Source organism: Podarcis melisellensis (genome assembly GCF_964234715.1).
Source record: "Podarcis melisellensis genome assembly, chromosome: 7".
Taxonomy (NCBI): Eukaryota; Metazoa; Chordata; class Lepidosauria; order Squamata; family Lacertidae; genus Podarcis; species Podarcis melisellensis.
This window is the reverse complement of record NC_138539.1, coordinates 10,811,874-10,838,176: the sequence shown is the minus strand read 5'-3', so window position 1 is coordinate 10,838,176 and position 26,303 is coordinate 10,811,874. Positions and strand designations below refer to the sequence as shown.

Here is a 26,303-nt window from a genome sequence, read left to right as displayed (position 1 = left end):
CCAGCTTTTGCCCTCTAGACTATGCCCCTCTGCAAACCACTGTTCTAAATCAATACCGTCCTCCTGCCCTTGGGAAGGTTCAGAAAAAGGAGGGGGTGGCTCCCACAATTCCTCCTCAGTCCAGCCCCTGACACCTGGTTTAGCCACCCAGTCAAAGCTGTTTCCCGGGTGTAGCCACTGCCACATGCTGACAGCGTCTAGGAGCCACAGGTGAGAGCCGAGTGCAGGGTTGGGACCAAAGGCTGCAATTAACATTAAGAACATAAGAAGAACCTGCTGGACCAGGCCATTTGATTCAACACCCTGTTGTTGCTGTGGCCAACCCATGGGAAGCCTACAGGCAGGACCTGAAGCCAACGGCAATCTCATCTCCTGGGATTCCCAGCAACCGGTAATTTGGAAACATAATGCCTCAAAGAGTGGCGGCAGAACATTTTGTGACGTTCGTATGGAGCCCCCGGTTGTCTCACGGACTATTGACCCATACACCACTAATCCACTGCTACCAACCAGGTCCTTCCTGGTAAAGCGCTTTAATCTCAGTCAGGTTCTCAAGTTAACAAAGAAGAGTGTAGTTTATTGCAGACACAAACAAACTTTAACCACATTCCAAACCATAGCTGTCAACTTTTCCCTTTTCTTGAGAGGAATCCTATTCAGAATAAGGGAATTTCCCTTTTAAAAAAAGGGAAACGTTGACAGTTATGTTCCAAACGTTGTTACTCTTTACCTTCTTAGTCTTATTTTATCCTGTCTCTATCTCTTCTACCTTCCCTCACACAAGAACCAACTGCACTCTTTATTTGCAACTGCCTGCCAACTGCTTTTCCAACTGCCTTTTCCCAATCAACCAACCAACCAACTACCCACAACCCAAACCTCGAGCTAAGCCCTTTTATAAACAGGTAGGCTCCGCCTCCCGCTTTCCTATTGGTCTACATTTTAACCCTTTCTCTCTCCCCCTGTACAGACATTTTCAAACGAACGGGCAAACACCACAATAGCCATCATGGCAAGTAGGCACTGGTCGCCTTATTTTCCACAAATGTATCTAATCCCCTTTCAAAGCCATGTGAAAAGGATCTAGGAGTCTTGGTTGACCACAAACTTGACATGAGCCAACAGTGTGATGCGGCAGCTAAAAAAGCCAATACAATTCTGGGCTGCATCAATAGGAGTATAGCATCTAGATCAAGGGAAGTAATAGTGCCACTGTATTCTGCTCTGGTCAGACCTCACCTGGAGTACTGTGTCCAGTTCTGGGCACCACAGTTCAAGAAGGACACTGACAAACTGGAACATGTCCAGAGGAGGGCAACCAAAATGGTCAAAGGCCTGGAAACGATACCTTATGAGGAACGGCTAAGGGAGCTGGGCATGTTTAGCCTGGAGAAGAGGAGGTTAAGGGGTGATATGATAGCCATGTTCAAATATATAAAAGGATGTCACATAGAGGAGGGAGAAAGGTTGTTTTCTGCTGCTCCAGAGAAGTGGACACGGAGTAATGGATCCAAACTACAAAAAAGAAGATTCCACCTAAACATTAGGAAGAACTTCCTGACAGTAAGAGCTGTTTGACAGTGGAATTTGCTGCCAAGGAGCGTGGTGGAGTCTCCTTCTTTGGAGGTCTTTAAGCAGAGGCTTGACAACCATATGTCAGGAGTGCTCTGATGGTGTTTCCTGCTTGGCAGGGGGTTGGACTCGATGGCCTTTGTGGTCTCTTCCAACTCTATGATTCTATGATTCTATGAAGTTGGTAGCCATCATCATTATTCTTGCATTGCAGGGGGTTGGACTAGATGATCCACAGGGTCCCTTCCACCTCTATGATTCTGTGATCTTTTGCAGGAAAGAATTCCACCACTTACAAAATGCTGTGTGAAAAAGCACTTTCTTTTCTCTGCCCTCAATCTTCCAGCATTCAGCTCCGCAGGATGCTCCAAAATGTTAGTGTCATGAGAGAGAAAAAAAAAAGCAATTTTTTTGTACACTTCTGCTGCCTCTTGCTCAGATTCCAAACATACCTACTAGAAAGCAGCCTCCCTCAGCCTCCATGTGATTTGCTTCTGAGTAAAATATGCTCAGGATTGCATTCCTTTTTTAAAAAAAATAATAATCTTTATTTACACATTAAAAATTACACATAATAAAACACATTGTTATGTTATGAAATAAAAAATTACACAAAAAGAAAATAGAAAAGAAAAAAAGGAAAAGTAGAAAAGAGGAGAAAAATAGAAAAAATAAGAAGTTAAAAGAAAATTTTTTAATCTGTCTTAAAAAAGACAGTTTTTTAAGAAATATGAACCATCATCGACATCATAAATTTACAGTAAGAAGTCCTTTTATCTTCACCTTATTGATTTCTCCTTGCCACTCTTACTTTCTTATCTATGTGTAATCTCTGGTTTTACTCCCTGACTTATTTAAAGACTTCCTTCTACCTCTATGTGGTTCCTAATTTCTCATATCTTAAAATTTCGGCATCCAGAATGCAGAAATTTGGATTGCATTCCAAATTACCAGCACGCGTGCAGAACTGAAACTCACTCTTCAAAGTTCAGCCGTCACGGCAAGGCTGAGTGTGCCTGTCCTTATCTAGAGTTGCCAGCTGGCAACTAGGATTAGAACTGGATCCAGGCCATCATTTTTCCTGTACAACCCAAGTGCTTGACATTGTGCCAAGTGTCTGATATCCAAAGGTCAGCAAGAAGCATCTGTTCCTACAGAGCCACCAATCTCTTCTTCGCCCCCCAAAAAGTGTAAGTTGCAGAAACCACTAGAAATCTCTTCCCCAGACAGGAACATTCCTCCTCCTTCTCTTCTTCTTCTTCTTTGCTTGTTCCTGAGCCAAGACATTCTGCCTGTGTGACGTCGTGTCTAGCACCTGGGACAGCCAGGGAGCGCTTGCCTGTGTTGCTGAATTCATTAGCCACCTGAACAGCAAATTACCCTTGCGAGCACAAAGGAAGCTTGCCAAAAACCTCCCATCTGTCAGGGCACTGGTTAGAAATAAAATGTTCTGCTTGTTCCAGCTTCACCTGCACCAGTAGGATTGTGTTGGCATCACTTATACATCTTTGGATTTTCCCCAGGGTAGTTTATATCTCATGAGGCTTTGGGGATCACATTGCGTAAGTATAATGGAGAATATCAGCTTTAATTGAGAGCAAAAACAAAACCCAGACGACAAGGGTGGAATCTAACCAAAGCAAGAGGTTGCCATATTTCAAAAAGTGAAAATCCGGACACAAAAGTTGCTGGACTTTTTGTGTGTGCAAAATCTCAAAGAAAATATTAGTTATGAGCTATTTTTAATGAAATTCATCAAAATCTACATTGTCCCAGACATTCCAGCAATTTCCCCCTGGGAAATTCCCCTATTTGGCTTAAGAGGGCCAAATACTGGCTATGTCCGGGAAGTTCCGGACGTATAGCAACCCTAATTAAGTCTCTTGTTCCATCACTGCAAGTATTTCCCCTTCTGCAATGAAACATTCTCCCACTCTCATACCCTGGATGCAGATCCTTGCTCTGATGGGACATGGTAGTTGCATACCACCTTCAGCTTCCAAACCCTTATCGGAAGTGCTTTTCCTTTTCTTTCTAGAAAAATAGGGGCTGGTACTCACCATGAAGTTGTTACAGTAAGCGTCACACTTTTTAACAACAACAAAAAGAGGTGCCAGTACTGCGTACCCTTGAGTAAAAGGTAAAGGTAAAGGGACCCCTGACAATTAAGTCCAATCGTGAATGACTGGGGTTGCGGCACTCATCTCGCTTCACATGCCAAAGGAGCTGGCATTTGTCCACTTCCACAGACAGTTTTTCTGGGTCATGCGGCCAGCATGACTAAGGCGAAACCAGAGCAGCGCACGGAAATGCCGTTTACCTTCCCACAAGAGCGGTACCTAGTTATCTACTTGCACTGTGTGCTTTCGAACTGCTAGGTTGGCAGGAGCTGGGACCAAACAATGGGAGCTCACCCTGTCAAAGGAATTCAAACTGCCGACCTTTTGATCGGCAAGTTCAAGCGGCACACCGTGTCCTTCTGTACCCACAGAGCATAGGGTCAGTCCTTACTGAGATTTGGGGAAGGGTCTTATCCTTAGGAGTTTTCTTCCTCTTTTTTAAAAAAAATACTCCTGCAAAACCTGAGTTACCTGCACATATGAATGGTGCTCTTTAGACCACATGAAGATCCATGACGCAATTCATGGACGCAATTCAATGCACAAGAAGTTGGTATAAAGCATGCCTCTGTAAATTAAGCTGGCATAAAGCTACACCAGATCCAAACCCATTCAGTAGTGGCGTGGCTGCTCTGCCTAAGCCCACGGCTGGATTGTTCAGCGAGCTGAGCCCCAGCTGTACAAATTACCCTGGCATATATTCGACTAAGCCAGGGTTGGAGAGCCAATAGCATCCTAAACTGCCAACAACTGTTGCTATAGGATTGCCCATTTAGGCAGCTGTTCACATGTATTATAAATATGGCTAGATCCTTTTACTGTTTGCCTCCAAAACGATGCACTGGGTTTTACAGACGAGTTTGTTTGCCCAGCTCAAACTTGCAGATCAAGAAGAACAGAAACTGGGCTTCTGATTATACATTTGCACACATATACCTTTGCTGATCCTTCAAAAAAAAGAGTTTCCTTTCGAGCCAGTCAAAGCTTCATAATGTTCCATCAGGTCACTGTGTGAGCCAGACTGGGCAGAAGCCTCCAAGAACATCTGCTCCCCAAGAGAGAGAGATGATTCACTGCTCTATAATGACTTGGCGTTTTATGCCTCTCAGATTTATGTGGTCAATAGATCTAAAAAGTGTTAGCCATGTTCCCATAAAATCCTTGACTTATTTCTTACAAGGCTCCCCGCCGCCATCCCAACACTGTTCCGCAGGTCAGCATATTGCTCTTGTGCCCTTGTTTTGGCAACGCAGGAAAGATGAGCCCTAAAAACTGATTTGCAGGTGGCAAACTGGGGGCTTCTCTCTTTTATAGAATGGGTGGGTGTTTCTCAAAGTTAGACAAAGGCAGGCACTTATCAATTGGCAAACACAACTTTTTAAGTTGAAAAATGAATCCTCTTCTCCCCTCTCATTTTTTGTGCCCACCGTGACTGTACAAGAGCACAGAATATGGGACATTGTGCTCAACTTTGCTTCCTCCCTGACAGGCTAAGCCTTCTTTTTTTAAAAGGAGAGAGAGCAGGTTTCTAGTCCTTATGGATACAAAGCTAGGATTAAAGTTTCCAAAGAATCAGTAGAGCTCAGTCTGCAAAATTCAGAATTCGGTTGTTCTTGGCAGAGAATTTCAATTTTGAGAGGAGGGTGAGATACATACAGTACCATATTTTTAGTTTAGTTTAGCACTCCGTACTGCATGAAATCTAGAACATGCTAATTACACTCTCCACTAAAATAAAGATGGATTATCCCAAGAACTCAGAAAAGGCAGTGGCTGAGTGAGGCAGGCAGGACCCCCCCCCCCCAGACTGTCACTATATTGCAGGAGAGATCCAAGCATGTACTGGGAATTTCAGTGGATGACAGTTTTCTGCCTCCCTAGAGCAACAAATCCACTTTTTAAAATAAAAAATGAACTTTTTGCAGTTAGGAAAGTGATGGGGAAATGAACAGAAAAGTGTGTGATTAATGAATATTAGAATTATAGGTTTGGAAGGGACCCTGAGGGTCATCTAGTCCAACCCCTTGCAATGCAGGAATCCCAAGAAAAGCATCCCAGACAGATGGCCATCCAACCTCTGCAAAAAAAACCTCCAAGGAAGGAGAGTCCACAACCTTCTGGAGGAGTCCACTGTCGAACAGCTCATACTGTCAGAAATTTCTTCCTGGAGTTTAGCTGGAATCCAGCGAAAGTCCTACTGTCCCAACCTGAAGAGCAGGAAAACACAAGCTTGATCCATCTTCCACGTGACAGTCCTTGAGATATCTGAAGAAGGCTGTGGCGTTTGCCCTCCTAGGTGTGTGACATCATACTGGGTTCATAAGGAAAGGGTTAACTGATTGTAAAATGACTAACCAATGGGAACCCAAGGGGTGGAGTTAACTGTGTATAACATTTAAGCACAGAGAGGTTTTGGGAGGAGTTAGGAGTTAGGGTGGCTGAGAAGACAGTCTGGAGTTAGAAGAGACAGAGAGGATAAGTCTGTGGGTTGGGCTAGTCTGATGTGAGAGAATTTGTTAAGAGGAGTCAGTCAAACAGTTGAGATAATCAATCAGAAGGTATTAGGAAGGTATAGGTCAGTAAAGAAACTAAAGTTAAGATACTGACAGGAATATTATCTGAGAAACCATAAACTTGTTAATGGTTATAAAATAAACTTGGTTTTTTTGGTTCACTTTTAACAACTGTCTGGACTCAGTGTATTACCCGAGAGTAACGGGTTGGTGGCAGCGGGGAAGTGAGCACAGTGGTGGCACAGGGATCAATAGATCGTTAAATGTCTGGGGACCTTGTGTGATCGCCACAGAGACTTTCATAGTTCCCTCTCCGTTTCTTCTCTTCCAGGCTAAACATACTCAGCTCCCTCAATCGTTCCTCATAAGGCTTGGTTTCCAGACCCTTGATCACCTTGGTCCTGAATCATTGATGGGAAGACATGTACACACCCATTGAGCAAATAATGATGAATGCTCATTGTCATATATAACAAATCAGAATAGATGCTTAGGAAAAACCAGACCTCTGTGTGAGCAAGCAAATCAGGACAAATGCTCAACAAAAGGTCATCTGGAGGGAGCGATGTCGAAAGGAAGCGATTTCCATTCTGACCTCCATTAATCACAACCAGCATTGTTTCTTGGTTTCCACCTTATACTAAGTTCACTAATTGAAATAAGTTACGTAATTTGCATAACCTGCGTTCATTTCTATGTAAAACAAATGTCTAAACAGTGCAAAACAGCCTGTCATTAATTACATATCGTTTGCAGAACAGCAATGAAGCCAATGAATACTCATCATGTTGATTTGACCAATTTCCATTTCTGACCACACAAACTGCAGCAATTTCTGGAGATGTTTATAGTGGCTTTAGGCAAATTACTAATCTCTTGTCCTCGGATTTCCATCGCATACCCTTCTGAAATATGGGCATAATAAATAACCAGCATACCTTTCAGGGCTGGTGTGCATGTGAATGTGTTTTAACCTTTGAAGTCCTATTAATGTTTGTTAGTATTACAGGGAGAAGAGTTTTCCTGGATTACATACATTAGCTTCTGATGAGGTGCCCTAGATGCTAAAAATTGGATTAAAACTGTGATTCTTTGTGAATTTACACACAAGTAAAGTGCCAAGGGCCTTCTGGCGGTTCCCTCATTGCGAGAAGCAAAGCTACAGGGAACCAGGCAGAGGGCCTTCTCGGTAGTGGCGCCCGCCCTGTGGAACGCCCTCCCATCAGATGTCAAAGCGATAAACAACTACCTGACATTCAGAAGACATCTTAAGGCAGCCCTGTTCAGGGAAGTTTTTAACGTGTGATATTTTACTGTATTTTTGGTTTCTATGGAAGCCGCCCAGAGTGGCTGGGGAGGCCCAGCCAGATGGGCGGGGTATAAATAATAAATTATTATTATTATTATTATTATTATTAGCTCACATCTTTGCTGTGCAATTTACTGGAACCAAAGAAATGCAAAAGGGAGGTCACAAACAATAAACTGAAAAAAGGATCCCCACACATCCTATTAACACATCCTTGTAATAATCAACTTTGCCTGATAAAAATCTGTGAGGAAAGATTTTCAGCCTACACCGGACAGAAATTGACTTTGAATGCCTTTCGGAAAAATCGTTTACCAGGTTAGTATGTAGGTTAACAGTCACACGACAGGTTAGTATGTAGGTTAACAGTCACAGTCACAAGCGCAGCAAAAAGCGTAATTACGGACAGATCTGACCTATTTCAGTCAATAATCCATTAATGTACAAGCGAAACCGCAATGAATGTACGGCTCTTTATCAGATTTTGTATCCCCCCCTCTCCCCATTCAGTGCTATGGGATTATTAAATTTCCTGAGAAGTCAAGCAAAACCCGCTGAAGAAAGTAGTTACCACCAGCCAGGACATCTGAAAGGTCATGAGCTTCTCAGCGAAATAGCAACTTAGGTGCCAGGAAAGAACTTGGTTAAGATCCACAGGGGGAGAAAAGAAGGCCAGCTGCTCTGGTGATGCCTTGGAACCAAGGCCATTTCCCAGCAAAACATTTCATTCCCTTCTGCAACGGCTGAACTCAGAGATAGGCTGCATTCAAGCCATGTAAGGGCCAGAGGTTTTTAGACATGCACGGTCAAGAAGACATACGCATGCACACCTTTCCACAATCCATCCAAGCAAGGAAGAGACATTATCACAGTTCAAATAGGCCTGGAAGCCATTTGAGGAGGGCAGGAAGCAAGGCTGCGCTGTAAGAATTCTAAGGTTTCCTAAATAAAATGCACGTTCACGGGTGCACAAGGTGAACACCCATAGGTAAAGGTAAAGGGACCCCTGACCATTAGGTCCAGTCGTGGCCAACTCTGGGTTGCGGCACTCATCTCGCTTTATTGGCCAAGGGAGCCGGCATACAGCTTCCAGGTCATGTGGCCAGCATGACTAAGCCGCTTCTGGCAAACCAGATCAGCGCACGGAAACGCCGTTTACCTTCCCGCCGGAGCAGTACCTATTTATCTACTTGCACTTTGACGTGCTTTCGAACTGCTAGGTTGGCAGGAGCAGGGACTGAACAACGGGAGCTCACCCTGTTGCGGGGATTCAAACCGCCAACCTTCTGATCGGCAAGTCCTAGGCCCTGTGGTTTAACCCATACTGCCACCCGTGTCCCATAAGTGCATAAACCATGTGTCTGAAATAGTATAGAGAGCAGTACAGCAGCCAGGTTTAGCCCCTACTCAACCTCGAGACACCCTAAAGTCATGTAGCAGGAAATTCCTGATAGTGTTGGCATGCACCCAAGGAAACGGGGGCAATTGGCAGGCCCCCAGCTGGCCCCAGCCCCCTGGCCAGTGTGCCGGGCGAATTCCGGTCCTTGGTGCAACATTAAACTGTGACCCAGGCTTTAGAAGACTGAGCATGCTATCCAGCAGAGAAAACACTGCACGGACAGAAGTGGCACGAGGGGCTGTGTGAGCATATTTACAAGCAGGATTTATTAAGAGTAGATCAGGACAAAAGGAAACATGTCTGATCTCCTGACAGCTTGCCTTGCTTCCTTGATAGCCTCCTTTTGCATCTCTGACTGACAGCGCACCTCAAGGGATGGGGAGTTGGGCTGTAAAAGCCAACCTCAATTTCCCCACAACAGCTGGTAAGGGGTATGGTCTGGGAAGAGGTCCAAGGGCCAGACAGAGATGCCTACAGGACCTGCATTCAGTTCCTGGACTTTTGAAGTTCCTCATCTCTGGTTTAACACTTAACACCAGAGCTTTTTTCCAGGCGGAACTCACAGTGGGTTCTGGCATCTCTCAGGTGGATACTACTGCCATTCTAAGAGAAAGAGGGAAGTGTTCATGGTGGGTTCCAGAACCTCTTTTTCTAGAAAAAAATAGCACTGATTAACACCTAGTCTCTTCCTGGCTCTTCCTGGCCTTTGGCCGTTCCCTCAGGGCAAGAAGTGAGATTACAGGGAACCAGGCAGAGGGCCTTCTCGGTAGTGACGCCCTCCCTGTGAAATGCCCTCCCATCAGATGTCAAGGAAATAAACAACTATCTGACTTTTAGAGGACATCTGAAGGCAGCCCTGTTTAGGGAATCTTTTAATGTTTGATGTTTTAGCATGTTTTTAATATTCTGTTGGGAGCCGCCCAGAGTGGCTGGGGAAACCCAGCCAGATGGGCGGGGTATAAGTAATAAACAACTTCTTATTATTATTATTATTATTATTATTATTATTATTATTATTATTTCTCTGGCCTTCCTGTAAAGAGTAGAATCTTTCACTCCCCTTTTTCAATTAACCATGGTTTCTCATGCTTTTAAAATCCATCAAACTGTGGTTAGCTTTAACTATGACTTATGAAACAAACTATAGTCAAGACTACCAGAGTTTAAGGGATAGACGCAATGCTAAACTGAAATTGGAAGTGGAGCTTTCAAACTCTGCACAACCACACTGGAGGCAGGGAGGAGAGGAGGAAGCTTGTGAGTCTGGGTAGAGGTTAGGTTCATCGCCTTATAATAAACCACAGCTTATCATGGCACCCAAATGCAACCCGTAACGTGATCTGAAAAAGCCAACATTCCCCACTCGTTTCTTTGTCCCTCTCCCCTTTCCAGTCAAAAGGTTCTCATGCGTTTCTGAAGATCCATGGGGAGAAAACTCCACAAATGTTGTCAGCAGAAATGATGGTGAGATAAGCATTCACAACACACCGTGTGCCAGGAATGCTTTTTCCCCCCACACTGCCTTCAATTTTGAGAAAATACATAGCCCATTGTCCACCTCCAGGCTTTGAATCGCAGCCAAGCACAGCAAAGGTCCTTTCCAATATAACTTCAAAATGCAAGCCTACCTCTGGTATTTTGCAGCAAAGAAACAGAACACTTTAGAGTGGAAGAATGCATTCTGCAAAAGTGAAGGGCTTACCATCAAACAATGCTTAGTTTATTGCATGGATCTATCTTGCATTATAGGGGACGCGGGTGGCGCTGTGGGTTAAAGCCTCAGCGCCTAGGACTTGCCGATCGAAAGGTCGGCGGTTCGAATCCCCGCGGCGGGGTGCGCTCCCGCTGCTCGGTCCCAGCGCCTGCCAACCTAGCAGTTCGAAAGCACCTCCGGGTGCAAGTAGATAAATAGGGACCGCTTTCTAGCGGGAAGGTAAATGGCGTTTCCGTGTGCGGCTCTGGCTCGCCAGAGCAGCGATGTCACGCTGGCCACGTGACCCGGAAGTGTCTTCGGACAGCGCTGGCCCCTGGCCTCTTGAGTGAGATGGGCGCACAACCCCAGAGTCTGGCAAGACTGGCCCGTACGGGCAGGGGTACCTTTACCTTTACCTTTATCTTGCATTATAAGGGTTAAACCACAGAGACTAGGGCTTCCTGATCAGAAGGTCGCGGTTCGAATCCCCACTCACTTGGCGCCTTCATTACACATTTTTAGGCACCAGGACAAAACGTTCCTCTTCTCCCAGGCCTTTGGCTAATTAATCTATGGCCTTTTAATGGGACACGGGTGGCGCTGTGGGTTAAACCACAGAGCCTAGGATTTGCTGATCAGAAGGTCGGCGGTTTGAATCCCTGTGACGGGCTGAGCTCCTGTTGCTCGGTCCCTGCTCCTGCCCACCTAGCAGTTCAAAAGCACATCAAAGTGCAAGTAGATAAATAGGTGGGAAGGTAAACAGCATTTCTGTGAGCTGCTCTGGTCAGCCAGAAGCGGCTTAGTCAAGCTGTACGCCGACCCCCCCGGCCAGTAAAGCGAGATGAGCGCCGCAACCCCAGAGTCGTCCGCAACTGGACCTAATGGTCAGGGGTCCCTTTACCTTTATCTTGTATTATAATGTAGCGGGGGGGGGGGATAGGAAAAAAGAAATGCCTGAAGTTTCACCATTTATCTCTCATTCTTTAAATGTTGACTACTAACTTGGCAAAGGACATATCCTCTTTTTAAAAATGAGAGTCGTCATAGCGATCCTAGTTAAAAGTAGAAGTCAGAAAATGTGCCCTCCTTTTTGCTCTTCGAAATATGGCAACCCTACCCATACCTTGCTACTGCAGGCTGAATAAATCCTCTTTTTTTCCCACCCTGGTGTGATTATTGACTTGTCATCCCAGCATTGGACTTTTGCCCTCTCAGTGTGGCAGTGCCTGCCTTTTGGACCTCCCTTCCATTATATATCAGACAAGCACATATTTTAAAGACCTTCCTTTTCCAACAAGGCTTTTAAGTGGAGACATTTGTCTCAGTCAGCTATAGTCCCCGTATTGGATTTGAACAGAATTGTGGTGTTGGGTTTTTTGTTGTTGTTGAATCGCTTCAGCATGTTTCATGGAAAGCGATTCATAAATGAAATGAAATGTGTAGAATCATTTGCTTGGCTTTGCAAAACTTGGATTGATTAATAAAAAATAATAACAATAGTTATAATAATAGTAATAACAGGAATCAAATAACGAGACTTCATTCAATAAAGACACAGTGCATGATCATCCAATCGCAGAGCAAGCCGCAGTGTTGAAATCTTCAGATAATTACTTTAAAGTGTTAGTCTAATCTGCTTAATAGAGACTAGTCAAATAACTACTCTCCAGGCATGCAGATGACAAGGGAGAGAAAGCAGGCAAGGCTATCTTTCTTGTGCTGCTATTTCCACCGCTGCACAGACCGGCATTACAAGAATAGGAGACTTTGCCTGAAAAAGCAGATATGTACAGTGGTACCTTGGGTTACAGACGCTTCAGGTTACAGACTCCGCTAACCCCGAAATAGTACCTCGGGTTAAGAACTTTGCTTCAGGATGAGAGCAGAAATCACGTGGCGGTGGCAGCCGGAGGCCTCATTAGCTAAAGTGGTATTTCATATTAAGAACAGTTTCAGGTTAAGAACAGACCTCCAGAACAAAGTTCTTTACCCGAGGTACCACTGTAGGGTTTTTTTGCCAAAGACAGCCAGACCAAAGTGGCGAATGCATGCATGTTTATCTGCAATCACATATCATGTGTCCTCATCCAGAAGCAGTGTAGATATGGATCCCTGCTGAACATCACACAGGCCCCGTTTAAAAAGAGCAACGTAAATCCGAATTACCTTTAAGCATTACTCACGCAATCAAGTGCTGACGGGCTTCCCCCTCCGCTCTTGCACACTCAATTTTCTTTCAGGGATCCATTTATAACGGTGGCAAATGTGCTGCCTGCTCAGGACACTTCCCCAAACAATGGTCTTTTCAGTTAGGAATGATGGGAACAGCTATGATTTTACACATCCGAACAATAACCGAGACTTGGGAGGAAATCAAGGGAAGACAATTTTGACTTTTCAGCAGGACAGAGTCAATTTGCATCTGCCTTTGCATCTGGCAGCAATGTATAAAGTTTCCCCAGTTCAACCAGCCAATGAATTACCATCATGACCTGCGTCATCGTCATCATCATCATCATCATGTTATTATTTATACCCCACCCATCTGGTGGCTCACAGCTTATGTCAGAACATACTAAAACATCAAGCATTTACAAGTTCACCACATGTGCTAAAAGATACCTTCCTTTTCTTTACATTTCCAGCACTCATTAGTTCTTGTCTTGTACATTTTGGCCTACTGAGCGGTCCATTGAGCTTGGTCCTGTCTCCACTGACTAACAACAGCAGCCATCAGGGGTTTTGGCCGTGGCCGCGGCTTGGTGGAACACTCTCCCACAAAAGAACAGGGTCCTGCGGGATTTGACATCTTTCCACAGGGCCTGCAAGACGTAGCTGTTCCGCCAGGCCTTTGCTCAGGGTTCAGTCTGATTCTTCTCTTTCTGTATAAGAACAAGCATTAAAGAGGATCCTAGTCCGCTCACAGGTCCTTAGTTTATAAGACCAGTGGTAACAGTTGGCCCTGGAGAATATTAACCAGTCTCAAATTTACCTGTGGACTGCCATCTGTCCATATTTTTATTTGCTGTGAAATAATTTTAAGATGTATTTTAATTAATTGATTGCCTATTTTTATGTTTATATGTTCATTGTATACAGCGGTACCTCGGGTTAAGAACTTAATTCATTCTGGAGGTCCGTTCTTGACCTGAAACTGTTCTTAACCTGAGGTACCACTTTAGCTAATGGGGCCTCCCGCTGCCGCCGCTGTGCGATTTCTGTCTCATCCTGAAGCAAAGTTCTTAACCTGAGGTACTATTCCTGGGTTAACGGAGTCTGTAACCTGAAGCGTCTGTAACCCGAGGTACCACTGTACTGTGTTAGTTTTATGATGTTAGCCGCCCTGAGCCAGGCTCTGGCCGGGGAGGATGGGGTACAAATAATTTTTTATTTATTTAGTCATTCATTCATTCATTCATTTAAAGAGATGAATTTCCCCAGCCATACCTGGAGATGCCAGGAATCAAACTTCATGTTCTGTACCGCAAAGCAACTGCCCTTCCCCAGAAATGCCATCAGGGGTATTTTCCTTCTCCCTGATGGGGCTTGAAACCCCACTGAAGGCTGCAGCAATAGCAGAGACGGAACAGAATTCAAAACAGGTCTTATTAATAGGGATGTTGCTCAAGGGATTGGCTCACCATCTACACAGCTTCATTTCCTCAATGCTTTTCAGAGGCAGAGACTTCATTTGCATGATGCAAAACCCTGTGTGTGTGTGTGTGTCCATGTGTCTGTATATTCACAACTGAGCCGTGTGGCATGTCTTCACACTGAATAGTTCTCGCATTTCTAATTAAAATATGCAAATGCTTCTGACGAAGCAGACTATGGCTTATAAATCTGTTAGTCCCAAAGGTGCAATGGGACACTTCGCACATTTGCTGTTTCTTATTTAGCAGATTAGCAACAGAGAAACATCACGCTGAAGGTATCTCATGTATTGCATGCAGGTAGCCTGGCACTGATAGTCATTTCCGGTGGGGAGGGCCTCTGGGAGACTTTGCATGTCGCTTCCCTCCCTGTTGCTATTGCAGGAAAGGGAGGGAATGGGGAAATGCTGAACACATGCCTGTCTCATGTTCGAGCGACAAAATGCAAGTTTGACACACAGGATCTGACTCAGAAGGTTGGCAAGTCCCACGCATAAGTACTTCCTTGGTGGTTCAGATCCAAGGCTCATCTAGTTCTCCAGTCTAGGATCTGCCTCATATCGAGTTCAACGATATGCAGTAGTCTAGTTATCTCCCGCTTGGACTACTGCAATGCGCTCTACGTGGGGCTACCTTCGAAGGTGACCCGGAAACTACAACTAATCCAGAATATGCCAGCTAGACTGGGAGTGGCCACTGAGACCATATAACACCAGTCCTGAAAGATCTTCATTGGCTCCCAGTACGTTTCCAAGCACAATTCAAAGTGTTAGTGCTGACCTTTAAAGCCCTAAACAGCCTCGGTCCTATATACCTGAAGGAACATCTCCACCCTCATCATCTTTAAAGGGGGCACATCTTTAAAGCTGTTAGGTAAAGGTAAAGGGACCCCTGACAGTTAGGTCCAGTCGCAGACGACTCTGGGGTTGCCTCACTCATCTCGCTTTACTGGCCGAGGGAGCCGCCATTTATCCACAGACAGTTTTTCCAGGTCATGTGGCCAGCATGACTAACCAGAGCAGTGCATGGAAATGCCATTTACCTTCCCGCCAGAGTGATACCTATTTATCTACTTGTACTTTGACGTGCTTTTGAACTTCTAGGTTGGCAGGAGCTGGGACCGAGCAACGGGAGCTCACCCCGTTGCGGGGATTCAAACCGACAACCTTCCGATCGGCAAGCCCAAGAGGCTCAGTGGTTTAGACCTACTCATGGCCCTATAACCTTCCTGCAAACAAATGATCTATTGAGCCACAGTCTAACCTCCGTGTAAGCAAGTGGAGATGGATACACGATAAACAGGTCATCTGGAAGAGCCCTCAATACCTAACAACTCAAACCTGGCACTTCTGTGTTATAACCACTAAATTAGTGGGGGGGTTTAAGCAACTGAGGATCCTCCACAGTTTCAGGCTTGCTGAGGCAGTGAAGCATTTTAGCGCTGATGTCAAAGTATGAGTAAGCCTGTGTTCTCCAACGGGTGGGTGCAAAGAATGCATTATTTAAAGCACTTTGTGCCATCCAGAGCTTTCAGGATGAACAAGGGGGGCAGGAATGAATGCAAATGAAAGGCAGTGATTTATCACCATTGTCCAGAAGCTACATTAAAATAGGAGTCGTGCTCCACCATATGTTACAAATGGCTACTAAAAGGACAAGTTTCTCTGCATTTGCTGTTAAACAAGGAAAGTTAGAAAGATCACTCTTTCTTTCTCATTCATTAGGCTACTTCCCACCAATCTAGTAAGAATAATGCCTGAAATTAATGTAGGGAGGGTAGAATGAGAAAAGCAAATCTACATTTATCCAGCCACATTATCCCTATAAGTTTTATCACATAAAGGCACATTATACAAGATTAGAGGTTTCAGCTGCTCTTTGTTTGCTCTGACAAGAAGGTTCCCCAAAGGAATGGGAGAATCTGTCAATTTTGGTTCCTCATTTTCCCCACTCTTCAATTCATATCTCCAGGTTTCCACATCAGTCTGCAAATTCCATTTTTCTTCTAAAAGACCCCATGGAAATTCATTCACGCTTTACTGAGTATATTAATTCTGAAGCATTAAAGTGGTACCTCGGGTTACAGACGCTTCAAGTTACAGACTCCACTAACCCAGAAATAGTACCTTGGGTTAAGAACTTTGCTTCAGGATGAGAACAGAAATCGCGCAGTGGCAGCAGGAGGCCCTATTAGCTAAAGTGGTGCTTCAGGTTAAGACCAGTTTCAGGTTAAGAACGGACCTCTGGAACGAATTAAGTTCTTAACCCGAGGTACCACTGTACTTGTCTGGAGAACTACTTTGCAAAATTCAGAGAAGTGCAGATTTAGGAGGGTGGCTGCATTTTTGTCTGTGCATTGCAGTGGTGGGGAACCTGCAGGTTATGAGGCTGTTTTGAGGAAGACACACCCTACACCTGAAGTCATACATGACATCAGGCGTGGGGCAAATATGGGCTTCCGAGTCATCTTCTGGTGGAGCAGGACATTTTCCCAACAGCAGATCAGCTGATGGGCTGCAGGAATGTGCCTTGCTCAAAAAGGGGAAAGCAGTTTTCATTCAGTTGAAATGACTTCTCTCTCCCACCACTGCTCTGTGAAGCAGCCCCAATGCAAGCTGCTTTCTTCTGCTCCCTGTAACCTCCAGAGCGGAAAGTTGAAGGGAGAAGCCCAGGGCGGCTTGCAAAGGGCTTTGTGCTGTTTCTTTGAAACTGGAGGTTGAAAGGAGCAGCATGAACCAGCTTGCAAAGAATAGGCCTGTCAGTGACCCTTGCACTGTGTTTCCCAATTTCCAGAACACAACGAAAAAGGATTTTGACAGGTGGGTGGGATACACCACCTGTCAATCATGTGATGCCATAATGACATCATGAGGGCAACAGGTGGGTTGCCCCATCTAACTATCAGAGTTGGCCTGTGGAGTGGGACCAATAAAGATCTGGGCTTTCCTCGCCCTTCCTGTATTGTTTCAGGAAGTGCAAATTAGGTAATTTGCCTTACAATGCAAACGGAATCGGATTTCTCCCCCATCTCGAGTTCCCTGCAGACAAAGGCAAATGAATACAGGTGACAATGGGATGAGAGCTTTCAGCTGCATACACATCAGATGTTTAAAGAACATTTAAAACAAACACACACACCAAGAATCCAGGTAGCAACAATTTCTTAATTGGAAATTACAGCTCTGTGATAGGTATACTACAGTTTGCAGGATTCTTTCAGGGTGTGTACTTTAACTCTTGAGAGTCCCCTGGACTGCAAGAAGATCAAACCTATCCATTCTGAAGGAAATCAGCCCTGAGTGCTCACTGGAAGGACAGATCCTGAAGCTGAGGCTCCAATACCTTGGCCACCTCATGAGAAGAGAAGACTCCCTAGAAAAGACCCTGATGTTGGGAAAGATGGAGGGCACACGGAGAAGGGGACGACAGAGGACGAGATGGTCGGACAGTATTCTCCAAGCTACCAGCATGAGTTTGACCGAACTGTGGGAGGCAGTGGAAGACAGGAGTGCCTGGCGTGCTCTGGTCCATGGGGTCACGAAAAGTCGGACACGACTAAATGACTAAACAACAACAACAACTTTAAATGAATGGTGTTTACCCAACCTTCATCAAGAGTCAAGTTGTCTTTTTTCCCCTCTGCCAAGAGAGCTCATAAACACGGCTAAAGGAACCCTTGAGAAGTTACATAGAAGGCATCACACCAATTCAAATTAACTTGGGACAGACTTGGAACTAGATGCAAAATCAGTGATCTCAGTGCTGCCAGGAATGTGTGGTTTTTAAGCTGAGAATTGGGGAGGAGGGATGCTGGATCATTCTCCACCCACCCTTTCTCTCATCTGAATAGACTTCCTGGGTGTAGGAGGGGTTGATTCAAACACATGCATGGAACTCTGCAAAGGGGGAAAGCAGTTGGACGGGCTTGGATTGCAGAAGCAAAAGCAGGAAAGGTTATGTACCTCCCCTTGGCACTTTTCATCTTCACATCACTGCATCCCCAAAGCTGCTTTTCTTCTTTAAAATACAGTGGGCACTCGGGTTGTGAACGTGATCCATGCAGGAGGCACGTTTGCAACCCGCAGTGTTCGCAACCCACAGAACCGCATCTGCGCACACACGGGTTGTGATTCGGCGCTTCTGCACATGCGCAAAGTGCAATTTAGTGCTTCTGCACATGCGCGACCGCCAAAACCCAGAAGTAACCCATTCCGGTACTTCCGGGTTTTGGCGGGTCTGTAACCCGAAAAACGCAACCTGAAGCGTCTGTATCCCAAGGTATGACTGTAAAAATAAGGGAGGCTTCCAATGTTTGTTTGTAATGGCTCATTTGGCACCTTCCCACTCTAAACTTAAAAGCTAATCATAGAGCTGAAAGCATAAGAGAGAGGGATTTATATATGGATGCTAGGATAGAGATGATAAGGAAAACAGGAAGACACAATGAGAGGTAAAAGAGGTGCTGTTGGATTGGTGGAAGTCAATGTTTGTTTTTCTTTTTAGTGTTTATATTATTAATTTGTAAGATATGGATTTGTTTTATTTGGGGTTTTTTGAATGTCGTTTTTTGTGCTTTATGTACTGTTATTTTCCGTTATTTTTCGTGTTGTTGTTGTGCGGAAATTACTAATAAAATTGATAATAAAAATATTTTTTTAAAAAAATAAAATAAATCATAGAGTTGAAAGGGACCCAGAGGATCATCTAGTCCAACCCAGCAGCAGAGCATATGTCCACGCTGTCCAGGGTGGGCATGCTCCCGAGGGAGGCATGGCGTGGAGGGTGCCCTCCCAGGTGTGGAATAGCCGCTCAGGTACCTGGAGTGGCACATGCACCATGCAGCTGCCCACGGGGGCAGAGCAAGTCGCCCATGGGGGCAAAGCGAGCCGCCCATGGTGCACTCCCAAACCTCCCCCAAGTTGTCAAAATGAAGGGGGAAGCGGGGAATGCTGCCGGCAAAGCGGTGCAGCTCTCCCCTTACACCAACAGCTCAGGGTAGGCATGGGAGTCACAGGCAGGCAGCATGCCGAATGTCACCCCCCTCAGTGAGGGTACCCGGGGCGGTACACCCCACTGCCCCCTTTCCTACCCCCCTGATCCAATTCCGTGCAGGAGTATGCAGCTGTCCTGTATGGGGAATGTGTGGGATGTGAAACACAAGAGCAGTCAAGTATAACATTCCTAGAGTGAACATGTTTACACATGGGGAGGAATGTTTGTCCAGCCAGCAGATAAACTGTTTCCTTCTGGGCTGGGACAGACTTCCTCTGCATGTGACTAGAGGTGGGTGTGGCCTCACCTGTGCAGGTAATGACAAAAGCACAGGGCAGGGCAGCCATCTCTCTCTCTTTGACTACGTGCATTGAAGAAGCAACATCTGCTTAGCCAAAGATGCCCTCTTGGCTTCCAGCTAAGAGAGGGCAAAGGGACTGTCTCCTTATGAGAGACAGGTGTATTTTACTTTTCTAAGCTAAGTCTGCCTTCTGGGATCCTATTGTGAACAGAATGATGTATGAGTAAACCTTTTTTATACTTTTATAGAAGACTATGTCGTGTCTTATCTTTTATGAGGGAATAAAGGGACAAATACCAGAACAGTTATTATAGAGGCTTTAGCGAGCCTGAGCAAACACATCCGCTGCAAGTTTAAAAGGGGAATGTCACTCTGCTAAATTGTGAACTTGTTAACACAAGTTGGAAAAGGTATTATCAGACAATATATCCTCTCCTGCATCCCTGAACATTCCCACAGATTGAACCTGCAACCTTGATGTTATCAGCACAGCAGTCTAACCAACTGAGTTATCCAGTGGTAACTAAGCTCTTCTTCTGCAGTGCCCTCCACATTCAGGCTGGGATAACCAATCGAAGGCTAAATCCTAAGCACACTCGGGAGTACGCTGAACCAAGTCAGCCTGACTTCCAAGCAAAATCCCCTCTCTCACTGCAGGTAGACATGGCTCATGCAGATGCGTAAGTGGCTGTTCACAAAGAATAGTCCAATAACCCACTTGGATCCATTGTCCTTCATCAAGGAACCAGGCCATGCCAAACTTGGGGCAATTGCATCTTTCCCCTTTGTCCAATGCAACGGCATGGCCCCCAATGACATAAAGCAGAGTTTACGTCAAGGTGAAATATTGTACTTGTGTGCACAGTACATTAAGGGCAATTTGCCCCTTCATCCATGGACTACAACTTGGAGGGGAAATCTGTCACTCCATGATGCATGGGCTTGAACGTCTCTCAATCTATCTCCCCAAGATGCTTATTCAATAGCTGCACAGCTGGAATTCATCTTGTCAGACTTAATGACTAAAAATTGAATTAAAAACATTTTGCAACAGAACTTGGATATAGATTCTCCTGTGTTTTCTCAAACCTAATCACATCCTGTTACAGTAGCAAGGCTGAGTGTGTGTGTGTGCAGTTGCAATCAAAATTATTCAACCCCCATTCCAAATCAGGTTTATTATTATCAAAATTTACAGACCTTCGGCTGTTTGCAATGAGCAAATCAAACAAAAGCAATTGAAATAGCTCAACACAAGGAATGCTTCAGGTGATTTCCCCAAAATTCAGCTGGAAGAGCAGCCTTTTGCCCATTGCTCAGGAATGCTGCGGGAAGCAGCTGTCTGGCTATCTATCTCATTTGCAGCAGGTCATAGCAGCAGAAAGCTGCTCTACTAAGTATGAAAGATGCTTGTCATAAGGGGTTGAATACTAGCAAGACTGGAGAAGCCAGTGTAAGTTGCATTTCCCGCTGAATTTGGGGGAACCACTTGAAGCATCAGTTGTGTTGAGCTACTTCAATTGCTGAATGATTTCGAATGCAACAGTATACTCTTCTGATTTCTCATCAAAGTAGGTCTGTGCCAGAAGTGGGGAGAAAGAAAAGCTTGGGGTGGAAGCTTGGGGAAGAATGCTCCTCCAATTTCTCCAGTTCTGCTGTTTCCCCATATATAGGTGACATATCACATTCTTATTCAGTAGGGTGTTTGGCTGGTTATGGAATGCAGAGATTGCTATGGCCATTTCCTTCAATGTTGGTTTGTCTCTCCTCTTCATCCTGTTCCTTAATCCTTGGATTCTAGATTCAGGTAGGTAGCCGTGTTGGTCTGACGCAGTCGAAATAAAAATGGGGGGGGGAATTGTCCAGTAGCACCTTATAGACCCACTAAGTTCGTTCTGGTATAAGCGTTTGTGTATCTGAAGAAGTGTGCATGCACACGAAAGCTAATACCAGAACAAACTTAGTTGGACTATAAGGTGCTACTGGACATTTTTTATTTTTTTTATTAATCCTTGGAGTATAACCACATGGCTCTGGTTGGGGGGTAATCTCAGGATTTTATTGAAAAAACAAAGAGCATTCCCACTTCTAGTCCAGAGGAAAACTCTATTCTCCAGGCAGTGATTCAAGAACTCTATAAACAGTGGTACCTCGGGTTACATACACTTCAGGTTACAGACTCCGCTAACCCAGAAATAGTACCTCGGGTTAAGAACTTTGCTTCAGGATGAGAACAGAAATCATGCTCTGGCGGCGCGGCGGCAGCGGGAGGCCCCATTATCTAAAGTGGTGCTTCAGGTTAAGAACAGTTTCAGGTTAAGAACGGACCTCCGGAACGAATTAAGTACTTAACCCAAGGTACCACTGTATGTATGTATGTGTATATATATATATGGACCACACAACCCCCCTCATTGGAAATCAACTTCTTTGATACAATTGACATAATTTGGTGCCAATTAACCCTTGTTAACTATGAAAAACCTTTAATAAAAACTGAAAAATTACGAGCATGTGTGTATTGTTCAGGAGAAAGTTACCCTAGAACTTGGTGGGGAAATCTGTACTCATATTCAATGTGAACGTAATACAACCGTCAACCTATTTCCAGCTATTTCCTGCTAACTCAGCAATTACAGGATTCCCCCCCCCCCTTTAAACTCTGAGTACGTTCTCTCACAGCCGAGAAACAGAGTCTGACATTCTGTTAGATCAAAGCTAATGTTCTGCTGCAGAACAGCATCCAGGCTTCCGGGATCTGGTCCTTGCTTTTTCAGGCTTCACGATTAGAGCCACGTGATGTTTGTTGACACAACCTAATATTGACTTTGACGTTAATCATAATTTAAAAAGCTGAACGATCTCGCTGAGCTTTCTTGGGAGAGAGTAGAAATGACATAATTTGTGTGGACACTGCAAAGCATTAAACGGCGTAAGAATATCACCCATGGAGAGTCACATTTCTATGTGATAGCCATGACGATATTTCTAAATCTATTGCTTCAGATCAGAGGTTTACAAACTTTCTACTGTCAAGGAAGCTTTTCTACAATGATTCCACGGCAGTAGAACTTCTCTGTGTTGCAGGCAATTCTGGAGAGTGCTTTCAGATGAACAATGACAAATTGTCCAGGACTCTTGGGTCACACCAGCACATACCACAAGAGCTGAGCCACTACAGGTGATGAAGGCTGTCCTGTATAGTGGTTATAGTACCCAACCAGGACCAGGGAGGTCCAGGTTCAAATCCCCACTCAGCTATGGAACCAGTGTTCCCTGTGAAGAGGTTATTAAACCATTCTGAGGGTTGTAGCTCTATGAGGGCTCTTAAGACATACCCTCAAAGTGTCCCAATTTTCCCTGAACGGACTTGGAATTACAGAAGTCATCCCAGCTTCTTTGAGTTGATCCAGGAATATCCCAATTTCCCCTGCTAGCAGCACCAGTGCCAAGCTCTGGGAGGAGGATGAGCAGGTGTTTGTCCTGAGTAACAACAATGAAGGCGGTTGCGACTGCAAGGGAGCTTCTTGTTGCCTCTCCATGGCCACTGCCAACCTCCTCTCTTGGGCAGCTGCTGGAGACGAGGCCCTTCCTCTCCCTCTCTCTCTTCTTGTACATGATCTCTTCCCTCATACATTTTTCCTTTACAACAATCCTGCGAAGTAGGTTGAGAGGTTGTAATTGGCTCAAGGTGACAGATCAGAAATTGAAATTGAAATACCGTATTTTTTGCTCCATAAGACATGCTGTTCCCCTCCTAAAACGTATGGGGAAATGTCTGTGCGTCTTATGGAGCAAATGTGTGGTCCCTGGAGTCGAATTGCCCAGGAGCAAAAGGCAAATTGTGGAGGGGGGAGGTAAAGACAGCGAACTTGCAAGGAGAGGAGACTGGAAGATTAAAGCAATGAGGAGAGAAATTAGAAGAAAAGGAGGAGCAAAATACTGGTCCAGCTAAGGAAATGACACTAAGGCAAACAAGGGGGTATTGAAACAAAGCTGCTGAGCAGCTGAGCAGCAAGGGATCGGGAGGGAGATAAGGGACTCTAGAGATAAAGGAGGCTGCCTGGGAGGGAGGTGGTAAAAGCACATGGATCCTCAGGATTTTTGCATTGGGTCACCCCAAATTCTCCATCAGATCACATAGCATGTCCATGTTGTGAATCATCCCTGAGAATTTTCCTCACTCTCCTGAGGCAATGTTCTTCCGCTATTTCATCCAGCGGATTCACAGGACAGCCCATAATATCTTGTGCTGTATTCACCACCCTCTGTAGGCACTTACTATCAGTTGATGTCAAACCAGCTTACCACACCGTGATGCAGTATGAAAGGACACTTTCTATTGTTGACCGGTAGAAGGAGATCATCAAATGTTCCTGAAGCTTCCTGGTGTAGAATAGAATGTCCCTATTTTCATCTGTGAAATGTTGGCAGGTGTGTTAACAACTCTGACAACTCTAAACAAACTACAGCTCCCACAATTTGGTGGTGGGGTTCGGGAAATTCACCATGAACACTTGTTCTCTTATAATGGCAATGGTATCCACCTAAGACGTGCCAGAACTGTGTTCTGGTGAGCTCAGAAAAAGCCCTGGAAGCTTCCAACGTATATAAAAACATAATTAAACATTAAGTATTAAACAACTTCCTGATACAGGGCTGCCTTCAGATGTCTTCTAAAGAATGTATCTTATCTGCTTGGCTCGGAGGTCACATAACTCCAGACCCTACAACATTCCTCCAGTGAAAATAGGTATGTCCTAAGGAAAAGCGGGACATTCTGGGATCAAAATATATTTATTGTATAATAATAATAATTTATTATTTATACCCCACCCATCTGGCTGGGCTTCCCCAGCCACTCTGGGTGGCTTGCAACAAAATATTAAAATACCATAATGCATCGAACATTAAAAGTTTCCCTAAACAGGGCTGCCTTCAGATGTCTTCTAAAAGTCTGGTAGTTGTTGTTCTCTTTGACATCTGATGGGAGGGAGTTCCACAGGGCGGACGCCAATACCAAGAAGGCCCTCTGCCCGGCTCCCTGTAACTTGACTTCTCACAGTGAGGGAACTGCCAGAAGGTCCTCAGCACTGGACCTCAGTGTCTGGGTAGAACGATGGGGGTGGAGACACTCCTTCAGATTTACAGGACCAAGGCCATTTAGGGCTTTAAAGGTCAGCACCAACACTTTGAATTGTGCTCAGAAACGTACTGGGAGCCAATGTAGGTCTTTCAAGACTGGTGTTATGTGGTCTCAGCAGCCACTCCCAGTCACCAGAAGCTGCCGCATTCTGGATTAGTTGTAGTTTCCAGGTCACCTTCAAAGGTAGCCCCACATAGAGCGCATTGCAGTAGTCCAAGCAGGAGATAACCAGAGCATGCACCACTCTGGCGAGGCAGTCTGTGGGCAGATAGGGTCTCAGCCTGCGTACCAGATGGAGCTGGTAAACAGTTGCCCTGGACACAGAATTGACCTGTGCCTCCATGGAGGCAGAACCCAAGATGGCTTCTGTAAATCTGGGACTGTCCCTGGAAAATAGGGACACTTGGGAGGGTCTGGGCGTTTGTCTTCTGAACAGCTGGGCTCTAGCTGGTACATCTCAGAGTTATAGTAGCAAAGTAGGCAAATTAGATCCCGCAAGCTTGAAGCCTTCCCTCTCCTGCCTTGTGAGAATCACACTATGAAAATGGAGGTATGATCAGCAGCGATACCTGTCATTTGCTCCAAGCCCTGTTTGTGAAATGCTGAGCTTATATATTAGACTCCCTGAAGGTAAAAATGGCTTCTTATGAAACACACCCATGATAATAGCATCATGGGGCGTTTTGTTTTTTACTGATCAAGGGGGGAAAGTATTGCAGTCTGGCACACTCTGGCCAACAGAGACACAAGGGCCTCTGTTCAGTTTCACCGCTCAGCACTGCTGCGATGAGGCCACATGTCCCGGAGGCCTGGCTAATTTTCACTCAGGTATGAAAATTCCCGCTCCCAAATCGTCAGCTCCATTTATGCACAAAGCCAGGTGGGAATGATCCCTGTGGGCTTCTGTACCAAAAACAGCCTGGGCCTGGCCCCAGAGAGATGTGATGATGTTACAGCAAGAAACAAATACCTCTTGGTTCTGCATGCCCTAATTCAGCAGTTCCAAGTTAGACATAAGCAGCAGTAATTTACTTAGCTGACTCGGTAACTTTGGGCTGAAGCATGCCTGAGAGGAAAGCTGTAGGCAAATTACTATTACAGTGGTACCTCAGGTTAAGAACTTAATTCGTTCCAGAGGTCTGTTCTTAACCTAAAACTGTTCTTAACCTGAGGTACCACTTTAGCTAATGGGGTCTCCCGCTGCCGCCGCACCGCCGCCACACGATTTCTGTTCTCATCCTGAAGCAAGCCATCCAGGTACAGTGGCACCTCGGGTTACATATGCTTCAGGTTACATATGCTTCAGGTTACAGACTCCGCTAACCCAGAAATAGTGCTTCAGGTTAAGAACTTTGCTTCAGGATAAGAACAGAAATCATGCTCCGGCGGCGTGGCAGCAGCAGGAGGCCCCATTAGCTAAAGTGGTGCTTCAGGTTAAGAACAGTTTCAGGTTAAGAAAGGACCTCCGGAACAAATTAAGTACTTAACCTGAGGTACCACTGTATTCATGTCCCAGATCAGCGGCAGACCTGGAGGTCTCAAATTTCAGCAACACCAAAATTCTGCAACCTCTGCCTTTTGCCTTCTGTTCTATATCATAGTTGC

The 26,303-nt window shown here is 45.1% G+C and overlaps 1 protein-coding gene and 2 long non-coding RNA genes across 5 annotated transcripts in view; 1 reads left to right on the top strand and 2 right to left on the bottom strand.

Moving 5' to 3' along the window:
- The window catches only part of KCNQ3 (potassium voltage-gated channel subfamily Q member 3), a 154,758-nt gene that overhangs the window by 69,939 nt on the left and 58,516 nt on the right, over positions 1–26,303 (bottom strand). The window lies entirely within an intron of this gene.
- The window catches only part of LOC309374256, a 28,407-nt gene that overhangs the window by 1,847 nt on the left and 257 nt on the right, over positions 1–26,303 (bottom strand). Inside the window, exon 2 of the long non-coding RNA XR_014170458.1 lies at positions 2,029–2,095. This is a non-coding gene — a long non-coding RNA (uncharacterized lncRNA). The remainder of the gene's footprint in view (positions 1–2,028; positions 2,096–26,303) is intronic.
- LOC309374250 lies at positions 574–7,280 on the top strand. Of its 2 annotated transcripts, none has more exons than XR_014170451.1 (3): positions 574–905; positions 3,036–3,134; positions 7,215–7,280. It is a non-coding gene; the product is annotated as an uncharacterized lncRNA (long non-coding RNA). The 2 variants fall into 2 exon arrangements; XR_014170452.1 differs by lacking the exon at positions 7,215–7,280 and adding an exon at positions 6,537–6,792.